This window comes from Marmota monax, unplaced genomic scaffold (assembly GCF_021218885.2).
Source record: "Marmota monax isolate L192 unplaced genomic scaffold, Marmota_monax_Labrador192_F-V1.1 WCK01_AAM20220418_F8-fsc00091, whole genome shotgun sequence".
Classification (NCBI taxonomy): domain Eukaryota; kingdom Metazoa; phylum Chordata; class Mammalia; order Rodentia; family Sciuridae; genus Marmota; species Marmota monax.
Genome location: NW_026692434.1, coordinates 5,903,902 through 5,918,163, shown reverse-complemented (window position 1 = coordinate 5,918,163; position 14,262 = coordinate 5,903,902). Strand labels below are relative to the sequence as shown.

Below are 14,262 nucleotides of genomic sequence, written 5' to 3'. Positions count from 1 at the left end.
CAAGTCTCCATGAGGAATTATAAAAATAATCAACCTTATCCCAGAAGAATTGTCAACCAAGACAAAAGCTAGAGGGCAATTCATTTTTATCACCTTTTAATATTTGATTTACAAAGAAATTTGTTTTGCAGCTTTTCTTGCTTTCAGAATAAAAATTTGAGACAAAACCTCATGGAAAAATTTGCACCTCATTTCTAAGAAAGATGTTATGACCTTCTATCAAAGCCCAATGTCACTCAAGTTGCCATACAAGACCCAAATTCCTACAGAGGCAACAGTGACAGCTGTTGGGTTGAATGGCAGTGGAGAAGTGGGAAAACATCAAGGCAGTAGGGAACTGTGCACATTTATGGCTGTTTCCTTGTATTTCCTCTTTAGCTGGTTCCACGTGAGGGTAGGGGTGAATAGAAACGATGTTTCCTGGGAAACGTTAAAAGTAAAATTTCAAGTGTCAGAATAACTGCTTTGACTCATTTGAGTCAACAGAGATGATAAATGTTAAAGGGACCCAGAAAAGATGCATTTTTTTGGCAGAATGATTATTTAAATTTCAGTATTTGAGAATATTTTTAGTTATCCTATACTTCAAAGTTCTAAAACAAACTATTTCCTGTTCAATTTGTAGGCCAAACACTTAAAATGCTTATGTGAAAGTGTTTCACAATCCTAGTACTTATACAAGACTGGAACTCAGGAAGGATAGGAATAACTGCTTTATTAACCAGAGTAGGACCAGATGATGAGGAGGAAAATCTCCTAAGTACAGAAAAGATGTAGTTACAGGAGATTTGGGTTAGAGTTCTGTGATGACCTGAGAAAATTAAGCTTCCTTGATGCAGTTTCAGTAAATAGGAGCTTAAAGTAGAGGTGATACTTTTATTGTCTGTGCTAAGCACTATGCTTGGCACATAGTAGTTGCTTAATGAAAATTAATTAAATAGAGGAATGATCTTGGGTTGCCCACTTAACCTTAATGGGCTGCCTTGAAAAGTCTACCTGGGTAGCAAAATTGTGTGGATAAACACCTATGAATTTATCATTATTGCCAAAGAAAAAAGTCCTCCAAAGAACTCTCTTACTGAGAGTGGGCCAATAGAACAAATTCAGCGGCAAAGGATAGCATTTTTCTCACAAGACACAAAGTCAGTGTTTACTTAGAGACAAAAAAAAAAAGTACAGAATTTGGTTTAACACAATGCTAATATGGCACCTAGTTCTAAAGCATTGAATTTCAGATTAGATTGGGAGGGTATGTGCCAAAATTTTCTCAAGACTTCTTGCAAAAGCATTTCCTCAAGTCTCCTGTTGATTCCCACTCTCTCTACTGAGGACAGCTAGGCTCCCTGTCCATTGCTGTAGATGCCCACTTACTAGAGGAAACATTCTGTCACTCCTCTTTTTTTTTTTTAAGCCTTATTTTTACAAACAAAAAACATGTATAGAATTAGTCTTTAAGAAAGAAAAAAAAGTACAGAAGCCTGATGCATTCACTCCAATGCAGCTGAGTCTCCAGTATTTTTAAAGTCTGTCTCCAAATTCCCATGTGCTCTGATGGCCCTACAGTGCTTTCCAGCTCCTCTCACATGTAAAGGCTAATTGTATTCCAGTCAACCCTACTTTCCCCTTCTGATTGCACTATGCTCAGAGAGTTGTTTTAAGACTTTTATTTTCATTTTTTGGAAATAAACAAGGATGGAAAATTTTGCTCAATATGAAAAATTATGATGTAGGCAAAACCCCCCAAACAACAAAACAAAAACAAAAAACAAAACCAGATTCTCTTTCCGTGGGGTACCCATAGGTTATTCTTCCTATTATAACTTTACAGATATAGTGTTCATATGTTCTATTTGAATCATGTATTCCATCAGCAATCATGATTGATAACCAATAGAATTTGTTAAAGGCACTGTACTTTTTCTTGCAGAAAAAAATCCTGATATTTTAATTCAAAGCAAATGAAGTTTAGAAAGCAAATATTTTCTGCTATTGATGTTCTGTTTCAAAATATAGACAAGCCATAATATAAATGCATTGCTTTTTTTTTTGTAAAGGCAGGTTTCATACAAAGTACAAACTTGCTGTGGCATGTGTGTCAGTCTGCAAATTACTTTTTAGCTGAAGAAGCTTTGCTTCTCACTGAATAATAGTTTCAGATATCTTAATTCTTAGGATTGGTAGAGGAAATCCTCCTGTTGTAGAACATTAGAGTTTTGATACATTTGCACAAATTCTCCAAATCTGCCAGAGGACCTCCACTGTAGTTAAGCCAATGACCTAGCTGTTGGCTACAGGTGTCTGTGTGAACTTTCATCACAGGTGTGAATTAGCAACATTCCTCCTCACAGCTAGAGGGAAGCCCTATGTTTGCCACAGGGCTTTCATTTAAAGTCAAGAGACTGGCAGGTCCCAACACTGCAACTTACCTGATTGGACTCAGCCTATACTAGACCTGTCATGCAATAGAGGATCCATGTTCCTGGCTCCCTAAGATAAGTATGAGTTTAAAAGTGAAAGAGTAGTACGAGTTTAAAATTTCCAGATGTGCATAAGGGGATGATGCCGATGGATTTGACTTCTGACCTTCTGAAGAAAGCTTTTGTGTTTAATGAAAGAACACAGGGACTCAAACACAGTGCCCTCCATACAGCAAGCACCTAAGAAATGTTCATTGCTTTCCTTTTTATGGGAGAGGGGAAGATCATTTTCTGTTATTCCTTGACAGTGTATATATGTCTACATACGGTAAAGTAGAACCTTATGTGGAGATTAGGATGTAAATCTAATGAGAAAGACAAACCATTAAAAACAGTAAAAAATGATGTTTAATTTCTTTTAACTTGACCATAAAGTAGTCATGATATTAACATAGCAATAATATTACCCCCAGACTGAGAACCCCTGAAAGTTTATTTGCAAATGTGTGGATATCCAAACTTGTTTGCCTTTTAGATTACTACCAGATTCTGAGGTGAATGGGAGATAGATAGAGAATTCTAGAATGTTCTTGCTTAATTGTAGGAATTACATTATTCTGCTTTACAATTAAGCCTCTAGAGACTTTGGATAGGTTAATGTAGTTCTTCATTTTGGCAAAAACTGGACAAGGTAGTGGGAATACATCTTAGATCAGTGCTGCAGTCTAACATCAGTGGCTACATTTTACGACTTACTTATTTTTAAGGCATTCATTACATAACTGTGGATTACATAACCATAATGAAGGTCATGTAGAGCAGATAATTTCAGTTATAGGTGTTTTGTTAAAATCACTTTAATTTGTCACCCTTTTAAAGCTTTTTCCCATGATTAAGAGCGGTAACATAATCATCAGGTAAGAAAGGGTTTCGGAATCATGGGTTATCTGGGTATGGAGTGTGCTTTATCCAAATATCCTCATTCAATTCTGATAATTCTCTACAGTATCTGAATTGACACTTTTAAAATATGTTCATATCCAACCATTTATACATATTGTTAATATACAACTAAATAACTGAACTGTTTCTGAAGACTTTTGTGACCAATTTTGCCAACTGCTTACTGAAATATATTTAACTATAATACCATAATTATAGTTCTAGTAAATCTATAAAACTGGGAAATAAGCAAGTCTGGGGTGATTTATTCTTGGTGAGCTCATACATCCCAAGGACACTTGCTTTTCAAAATACTTATGCTCATCTATTAAATAATCCATTCTAGAATACTGCCTTTGATCCCATGAAGCACACTTGCTCCTGAAATTCCCAAAAGTAAAATCAGCAGTAGCATTTGCCTGTCTCTACTTTTTCCATTTCCCAAATTCTTCCAATTGGGAACAATGGTTTATAATCTCACCCAGAAGTTTTGTAGATACTAGGTTAGAGTTCATTCTATTACAACTACTAGAATTCCCTTAGGAGAGCTACATGTTCTCTTACAAGGACCAGATGTTTGGTGTCAATCTTGATGCTCAACAGTCTTTCCAGAGTCTTCTAATGTGTTGTGCTTATGTGATGTGTGGTCCAAAGTCAATTCACTTTTGCCTAAGACATGAAGATCTCTATCTGATAATTTCTGAAATACATAGCTGTTTATATCAAGAGTAAGAACTGAGGCAGAATGGTTTTGATGCTGGTTTGGTACCTTGGAACATTCTACTTATTCAGATAGCAGCAGTGATGGATGGGGGGGGCGGGGCACACTCAGCCTCCCACAGGGCAACCAAGGCCACACATCCATACCCTGCTGTGCTTGGCAGTGGCTATTTCTAATGTCACCTACCCTCAATCTCTCCCCCCACCCGGCCTCTCCTTCCCACAAGAATTCTTTTTTTTTTAATTTTTTATTGTTGGTTGTTCAAAACATTACAAATTTCTTGACATATCATATTCCACACTTTGATTCAAGTGGGTTATGAACTCCCACCTTCACCCCATACACAGATTGCAGAATCACATCAGTTACACATCCATTGATTTACATATTGCCATACTAGTGTCTGTTGTGCTCCGCTGCCTTTCCCATCCTCCACCATCCCCCCTCCCCACCTCTCCCCTCCCCTCCCCTCCTCTCTCTCTACCCCCTCCACTGTATAACCCTGAGGGTCTCCTTCCATTTCCATGCAATTTCCCTTCTCTCTCCCTTTCCCTCCCACCTCTCATCCCTGTTAAATGTTAATCTTCTTCTCCTGCTCTTCGTCCCTACTCTGATCTTAGTTACTCTCCTTATATCAAAGAAGACATTTGGCATTTGTTTTTAGGGATTGGCTAGCTTCACTTAGCATAATCTGCTCTAATGCCATCCATTTCCCTGCAAATTCTATGATTTTGTCATTTTTTAATGCAGAGTAATACTCCATTGTGTATAAATGCCACATTTTTTTTATCCATTCGTCTATTGAAGGGCATCTAGGTTGGTTCCACAGTCTTGCTATTGTGAATTGTGCTGCTATGAACACTGACGTAGCAGTGTCCCTGTAGCATGCTCTTTTTAGGTCTTTAGGGAATAGACCAAGAAGGGGAATAGCTGGGTCAAATGGTGGCTCCATTCCCAGCTTTCCAAGAAATCTCCATACTGCTTTCCAAATTGGCTGCACCAATCTGCAGTCCCACCAGCAATGTACAAGTGTACCCTTTTCCCCACATCCTCGCCAGCACTTGTTGTTGCTTGACTTCATAATGGCTGCCAATCTTACTGGAGTGAGATGGTATCTTAGGGTGGTTTTGATTTGCATTTCTCTGACAGCTAGAGATGTTGAGCATTTTTTCATGTACTTGTTGATTGATTGTATGTCCTCCTCTGAGAAGTGTCTGTTCAGGTCCTTGGCCCATTTGTTGATTGGGTTGTTTGTTATCTTATTGTCTAATTTTTTGAGTTCTTTGTATACTCTGGATATTAGGGCTCTATCTGAAGTGTGAGGAGTAAAGATTTGTTCCCAGGGTGTAGGCTCCCTATTTACCTCTCTTATTGTTTCTTTTGCTGAGAAAAAAACTTTTTAGTTTGAGTAAGTCCCATTTGTTGATTCTAGTTATTAACTTTTGTGCTATGGGTGTCCTATTGAGGAATTTGGAGCCCGACACCACCGAATGTAGATCGTAGCCAACTTTTTCTTCTATCAGACGGCGTGTCTCTGATTTGATATCAAGCTCCTTAATCCATTTTGAATTCACTTTTGTACATGGTGAGAGAAAGGGATTCAGTTTCATTTTGTTGCATATGGATTTCCAGTTTTCCCAGCACCATTTGTTGAAGATGCTATCCTTCCTCCATTGCATGCTTTTAGCCCCTTTATCAAATATAAGATAGTTGTAGTTTTGTGGATTGGTTTCTGTGTCCTCTATTTTGTACCATTGGTCCACCCGCCTGTTTTGGTACCAGTACCATGCTGTTTTTGTTACTATTGTTCTGTAGTATAGTTTGAAGTCTGGTATTGCTATACCGCCTGATTCACACTTCCTGCTTAGCATTGTTTTTGCTATTCTGGGTCTTTTATTTTTCCATATGAATTTCATGATTGCTTTCTCTATTTCTACAAGAAATGCCTTGGGATTTTGATTGGCATTGCATTAGCGAAGAGAAGAAGAGAGAGAACTCAAATTACTAGCATACGGGATGAAAAAGGCAATATCACAACAGACACTTCAGAAATACAGAAGATAATCAAAAACTATTTTGAATCCTTATACTCCAATAAATTAGAAGATAGTAAAGGCATAGATAAATTTCTTAAGTCATATGATCTGCCCAGATTGAGTCAGGAGGATATAGACAACCTAAACAGACCAATATCAATTGAGGAAATAGAAGAAACCATCAAAAGACTACCAACTAAGAAAAGCCCAGGACTGGATGGGTATACAGCAGAATTTTACAAAACCTTTAAAGAAGAACTAATACCAATACTTTTCAAGCTACTTCAGGAAATAGGAAAAGAGGGAGAACTTCCAAATTCATTCTATGAGGCCAACATCACCCTGATACCTAAACCAGACAAAGACACTTCAAAGAAAGAAAACTACAGACCAATATCTCTAATGAACCTAGATGCAAAAATCCTCAATAAAATTCTGGCCACTCGGATACAAAAACTTATCAAAAAAATTGTGCACCATGATCAAGTAGGATTCATCCCTGGGATGCAAGGCTGGTTCAATATACGGAAATCAATAAATGTTATTCACCACATCAATAGACTTAAAAATAAGAACCATATGATCATCTCCATAGATGCGGAAAAAGCATTCGACAAAGTACAGCATCCCTTTATGTTCAAAACTCTTGAAAAACTAGGGATAACAGGAACATACCTCAATATTGTAAAAGCAATCTATGCTAAGCCTCAGGCTAGCATCATTCTGAATGGAGAAAAACTGAAGGCATTCCCTCTAAAATCTGGAACAAGACAGGGATGCCCTCTCTCTCCACTTCTCTTCAACATAGTTCTCGAAACACTGGCCAGAGCAATTAGACAGACGAAAGAAATTAAAGGCATAAAAATAGGAAAAGAAGAACTTAAATTATCACTATTTGCAGATGATATGATTCTATACCTAGGAGACCCAAAAGGCTCTACAAAGAAACTATTAGAGCTAATAAATGAATTCGGCAAAGTGGCAGGATATAAAATCAACACGCATAAATCAAAGGCATTCCTGTATATCAGCGACAAATCCTCTGAAATGGAAATGAGGACAACCACTCCATTCACAATATCTTCAAAAAAAAAATACTTGGGAATCAACCTAACAAAAGAGGTAAAAGACTTATACAATGAAAACTACAGAACCCTAAAGAGAGAAATAGAAGAAGATCTTAGAAGATGGAAAAATATACCCTGTTCATGGATAGGCAGAACTAACATCATCAAAATGGCGATATTACCAAAAGTTCTCTATAGGTTTAATGCAATGCCACAAGAATTCTTCATGGAAGAATTTTCCTTAGAAAATTCCTTGAACTGCCTGGGATGCCTAAACTTACCCTCTACTTCTTAGCTTATTGGATTTGAAATTTCCTCTTATAGTTCTGCCAATTTTTAATGCTTCATTTTATGTATTAACCCTCTTTATTTCTTTTTTTGTCTTAAATATTATTTTGTCTACCAACTTTCATCTGTTTAGTTTTCTTCATGTATATTTTCTCAAGATTCTATTTCAAATATTAGTATGTCATATGGTCGACCCTTGAATAACTTAGGAAGTATACTGATCTCCCATACATTTGAAAAACCTAATATAACTTTTAACTTCCCTTTACTACCCATATCCTGTTGTTGACCAGAAGTCTTACTGATAACATAAGCAGTTAGTTAACACACTTTTGTATGTTCTATGGATTGTATATGGTGAAAAGTACTTGAGAACCACAAGAGATGGCTTTTCACTGCAATCTACCTGGAGTCGTAGGCTATCTTAAGAGGATACTCCCAACACTTGAGCTCACTGCAATAGCAATAGGATGTGGATACCAAATTATTACAGTAGTAGTAGTATGTGCTAGCTAATTCTGTGCAGTTATGATTTAATATTGCATCTTTACCTTTGTTTACATTTCTCTCAATTGCAAATGATGTGAAGTAGGGTCTGTGTATGCATAAGTTTTAATGTATTAATGTATATTTAATGTTGGTAAATGATCAAATAAACTACTATCTCTATATGTTTTATGCATTCAAGACATCTAACTTTTACTTTCTTAGCTTTCAAATGTACTTTTTTAAAAAAATCAACACCTAAAAAGAACTGCACAGTTCAAAACTGTGTTTTTCAAGGTTCAACTATATTTTTAATCATGGCTCTTTTAAACATAATATATTTAGTTAAAAATCTATTATCTGCCAATATTTGTCTTTTATTTGACTATTTAGTCTATTTTCACTTATTAGATAAGTGGTACATTTCTGCTATTTTTAGCACAAATTTTCATTATCATTCTTTTTCAGCTAATTAGATTTCTCTGTCTTCCGAGTTTTCTAGTCCACTAGTTTTGGAATTGTATTATTTAATTCTATTATTTTAGTGTTTACTCTCATTTCTAATATGCATAATTTAACTTAACAAGGTTTAATCAATATATTTACTTTCTCTTGGAATTAGGACCTTTGAACATGCACTAACAACTACTGAAATGTTATTGCCCCATTTTTCACTTGTTTTATTTAATATGCAAATTAAATATTTTCAATCATTTGTAATCAACGTTTAGATTTACTTATATGTTAACTCTTTTCTTTGCTCATAATACTTTCTTGCATTTCAGATCTTCCTTTGAGGAAATTTTCCTTCTTCCTTGGATTTTTTTTATTCTGATAATGCCCACAAAATTTATTACCTATTATTTTTAGTATTTTTTTTTAACACCATGATAATTCACTTTCCCCCCCATTTATTTGCTTATATTTAAAAATTATGTTCATCATTCTTTCTTGTCTTTCAGATAAGACAGACCTTCTAGGATAATTTGCTTTTTTCTTTAGGTACATCTTTTAGGGAAATACATGTTTGAGGGTTTCTTCGTAATAATTCTTTAGCATTGATTTTGGATATTTACTTTTTTGGAATGACTGAAAATGAAATTGTTTTGCCTCTGTTATTGGAAGACATACAATTATACTTGTCAGTGATTTATCTCTCAGAACTTTAGAATAATTATTTCACTGTCTTCTGTAGTCCATTGTTGTCTTAAGAAGTCAATTTTTCAGTCTAATTGTCATTCTTTTCTAGGTTATCTGCTTTTCTCTCTAGCTTCTCATAAAAATTTTCTATTTCTATAGTTTGCTTATAGTATGCATGGACTTGTTATCATTATATACTTTGAAATAAATTTGACTGCTTGAATTGGCTAATTGATGTCTTTCAATTTTGCAAATTTGTCAACAATCCTATTCTGCACTATTTCCTCTTCTCCTTGTACTTGATACTTTCTAGAATTCTGATTAAATGTGCTCTTAGCCTCTTTCATACATTTTCATTCTTTCCCTTGATACCTCAGCTGTGTGTAACATGCTCATGTTTACTACACACACATTCACACCCACTACAATTTTTACAGATTATATCATTATTCTTTCAAATATGATATGATGCCTGGAAAGCATTCCCTTTTTCCTCAGCCATATATGGAATGATCTTTTATTTCTATAAATAGATTTTACTTGCCTATTTAATGCTCTGAAATTGCTTGATACTCTGACAATAATCTTTAATCATGTGATTGTCATTTGTCACTGACCTTCATTCATTGTCAGCTCATGTTCACTAGCATTTACCTGTGAGAATTCTTGGGGTCCTGGGGTAAAATGTATTCCCTCAGAGAGAATTTTCTTCTGCTTATGTCAGGTGTGGAACTTAGGTTTTCAGGAGCACACAGTAGAGTGAACCCAAGTCACTCACTGATGAACTGGCTTGTATTTCTCTTTGGAAATTTCTTTCCTCTCTTTAGTGAGGGTCAAATTAGAGGCACATTGCTTTCTTTAGTCTCTCCCTTTGTGAAGTGGTTCCCTCACCTCATTTTCCTGTTCAATCATAGCACTTGTCCTTAAATAGCTTTTGCTCTACTTGGTGGGATACTCTCACTAGCCCCTTGGGGCTCTGTTTCCTTTTCCCTGTGCACAGGTACTCTAAGCTCTGGACCATGAGGCATTAGCAAAAGCTGTCTTCTCTTTGGAGTCAGGATTTTTTCTCCTTTTATTGGCCTTTGAGGAGCTTCATTATTTTTTTGTCACCTTGGCTATGCATTTTTAAGATGATGTTATAAGAGGGATTTTCAGGGTACCTGTTTGATCATACTATTAGAAAGATAAGTCCCTCTTACAGTGTTCCAAATTCTCATTTTATAACAGTACATTCTTTAGTAATTGTCAATTATATTTGCTATCTCTCCATGTTGACGGCATTCATCCTGAGGACAGGAGCTGTTGTTTTACTATGTACTAATTTATTCAGACAAAAATATATATTTCAGCATCTATTATTTACTATGCACTGATGAATTAGTTGTACAGAAGTTGTCTAAATTGAATGGTATACTAAGAGGCTGATAAGTTAAACATAAGAAATGCAATCATTTCTTGAATCATTGCTAGTTCAACAAACTACCTAGTTCTTCTCATAAATGCTTTATGTTTATTGTCTGAAGTTAATCTTCAAATGACCCTATGAATTTGTTCTTCTTATTATTTCATTTTAAGAATAAATAAACTGAGGTTGAGAGAAGTAACTTATATATAGTGAAAGAGTTGTGTAATAAGATATTCATGACCGAATCTTTAAACATTTTAAATAATCTTTCTATTGAATTCCAGTAATGGCTACTTATTGCTATAGACTTAATATTACATATGACTTCAGAGATTCACTTTAACTTACCTAAAGGAAAGCGGGCAAAGCATCCCTGAAGATGGAGCCAATCATAGGCTGTAATCTATGTCCTGGATTGAGAAGTGAGTACACTCAGGTAAGAACATCATTGTGTGAAACCTTTTGGCAAAATAATTCAAACCCCAGTTGTTTTTATGTGTCAGAATTTTTAATTGAGTCAGATCTTCAGACATCTACTTGGTGTGGCAGAGATTCACCTCATCACATGAATTCTGAGAAAATGAAGATGACATACTGTATGTGCCCTTAGGGTACTGATTCTTAATATGCAGCAAGCAATAGCAATAGTAATCACTATGCAATATTTAGTTGCATTTAATTTTACCAGTGACATCTTTTCAGTAGTAAATTGTACTTTATTCACCTTATTGTGCTTCTATGACATTTTAAGAACCCCCTCCACTCCTCTTAATCTGCCTAATTTTAGGTTCTAGCCTTTTGTTGTCTTTGTTCTTTCCACTTCCTTATCTTTCTTGACAGCCCAGGCTGCTGCATGGTCTCCTCTTATTCTCACTCGCTGCCAGCTGTGTGATGAGGTGCGGCATGAGATTTCCCAGAGGTAGCAATGGGAACCTTCTATTCAATTCTCCTGCACCCCCAGCCTCTCTGCACACACAATGCTCTTTCTGACGTTCTCTCTCCCTGTTGCTTGCAAATGTTCTATTCTGATCAGTTCTTTCTTTCCATGACAGCTCCATCCTAAGTGCATCTGTTTCATGTTGTACTCTTCCTTCTTTTTTTTTTTTATTTTTTTCTTTCCCTAAATACTTTAAAAAGTTTTGCCTTTGAATTTTCAAGAGGAGTCTATAAAATCCAACATTGGTTGCTTCGGGATTTTTAATGGAGCATGAGCTCAGCAGGTAAGGTAGTCTTATTGGGACTTTTCACATTATCATTTCTCACTTTGCTTTACAAAGAGAGTACACCTAAGAAAAACACAGTGTTCATTTGAGAATGGGAGGCAGCAACTATTCTAGAAAGAAATGGTGTTATAAGAAAATAGACAAAAACAATGTAAGAAGGAAAAAATCATCTTGTTAAATGTTTTGAGAAGCACAGAGCACAGGTGCTGTTCTTATTTTCAGCCCCTCTGGTCAGACAATGATTACCTGACATACCTCGAGGGTAGAGAAGGAAGACTGGTGAGCCTAAGGCTTACAACTACTGGAAATCTCACACAAGAGTGGGTTTTTGATAGATCTTAGGCCTATGATTAATTACAGACCAACAACCACATGAGTCACAACTTGTTAGTCACGTTAAAATTCCATCTAAATCAAGTTGAAAACAAAATGGGATATAGATTTATTTTTCCCACATGAAAAAAAAATTGCTTCCAACATTAAAGACCATAACGCTAGTGCAATGACACATACAGTGTTGTCAAACTTCCCTTGATTGCTTGGAAAGACATCTCACACTCAACATCAACCCAACAGAATGCAGAGAAATGAAGTAAACCATCCCTAAAAGTGTGTGTTGGGTGCCAATAAAAGAAAAGAATAAATCACTATGCCTATGTATGTACATAATTACTTCAGACCCCTCAAAATACAATTTTAAAGCACTGATTTTTAGAGAAAATGAATTCTTGAAAGTGGAAGATGAGCCAAATAACACTATCAATATTTCTGAGCTTTTAAATTTAATTCTCTTAGCTTTATATCATGATGGAGTCTTGAGCTTTCCCTGAACACATGATCAACTGATGAATTCTCTCATATTTTTTCCACTGCAGTTAGGGACATCTTTGTTTATTTTTAGGACATCTGATGTCTTTAGAAGAAGTTCACTCAAGATATACTTAACCAAGTTCAGGCTTTTGATAATTTGATTATGATTATGACTGTGGCTGTAGGGATGGAAACCAGGGCCTTGAGCATGCTAAGCATATGCTTACTACTGAGCTACACCCTTTGCCCTTCAGGACTTTTAAAAAGACTATTTCCTAGTTGATGCCTGTACCCTGCTCTGCACCACTAACAATTATGCAAATGAATCCCAGAACCACTCACGTCCACTTTTAACATGATGCTCTCTTTGTATCGCAGGACCAAAATTCAGAGATTAAATGTATCTTTAAGAGCATTGGTCTTTTAAAATTGAATTTGAGACATTTTGCCTTTTGAAGTGACAATTGTACATCTTATAAAATTATTACCTAATGGGAAAGTATACTCTTTTTCTCCTCTGTTATGTTCATTAAAAAAATCAAGTGCATGAGAAACCTTTAGAGAAATTCATCCATCTATATCCTTTACTTCATTTTATCACTGAGTATACTATAAAAAACATAAAAATAAGGATCAAACTGCAGAATCAAACTGCAGAATCACCAACTGGGAAGAGTCTCAAGAAGTAATGTAGTCTAAACAGCCAGGAGTTTCAAATATAATCTTATCAACATCTTTAACTTTCTCTGTTCCAACAAACATGTATCAATCCAATTATCCTTTTTTTTTTTTTTAAAAAAAAAGCTCTTGCCATTTGCTCTTTGCAAATGATTAATTCTACTATTTAGCATTGTACTGACTGAAGTTTTTGGGGCTGGAGATGTGGCTCAAGTGGTAGTGCGCTCGCCTGCCATGCGTGCAGCCCGGGTTCGATCCTCAGCACTACATACAAACAAAGATGTTGTGTCCGCTGAAAACTAAAAAATAAATATTAAAATTCTCTCTCTCTCTTTCTCTTAAAAAAAGAATACTGGACATAGGGATAGATGAAAAGAAGCACTCCATGAAAGACTATATATCTCAGAAGCCCTATAGAACTTATATGGACCTTGGTATATATATAAAGAGGCAGTAAAACTTAGGAAAAAAAAAAAGGAAAATGGACTAGAAATGGTTTGGGAATGTTTGCTTCTAAAAATCAATTAGATTTGCTTTTTATACCACATATAAAACTAAACTCCAAAATGATTTGAAGATATAAAAATGAAAAATAAACTTGATAAATCAAAACTCTTAGAGGTATCCTTATTATATTAGGGCAAGATGAAAAGGATTCATATAAGACACAAAAACACAAGATAATAGAAAAACTGATGAATTGGCTGTATAGAAACATAAACTTCTCTATAATAAAAATACTGCATTGTGAAAAGTAAAGTGCCTGAGAAGATATGTAGTAACATATATAACAAAGAGCAAATATCTAGAATATATAACATCTTTTAGAAAAATATACAAAAGAGAAATTGTCAAGGAAGTGAACAAGAAATTCATTAAACAGAACTCTAAGTTTCAAACATATGAAGAGATATTCAATCTTACTTGTAATTAAGGTACTGAAATTAAAAACAATGAAGTTGAGCCATTTTCATTATCAGAAGTAGAAAAAATTTAAAACAACTGATAATATCAAGTATGATGAGAATGAGGGGAAATTGGAAATTTCA

General features: G+C 35.3%; 1 protein-coding gene across 2 annotated transcripts in view; it reads right to left on the bottom strand.

The window, feature by feature from the left end:
* Positions 1-14,262, bottom strand: part of Kcnq5 (potassium voltage-gated channel subfamily Q member 5) — a 550,965-nt gene that overhangs the window by 284,511 nt on the left and 252,192 nt on the right. The window lies entirely within an intron of this gene.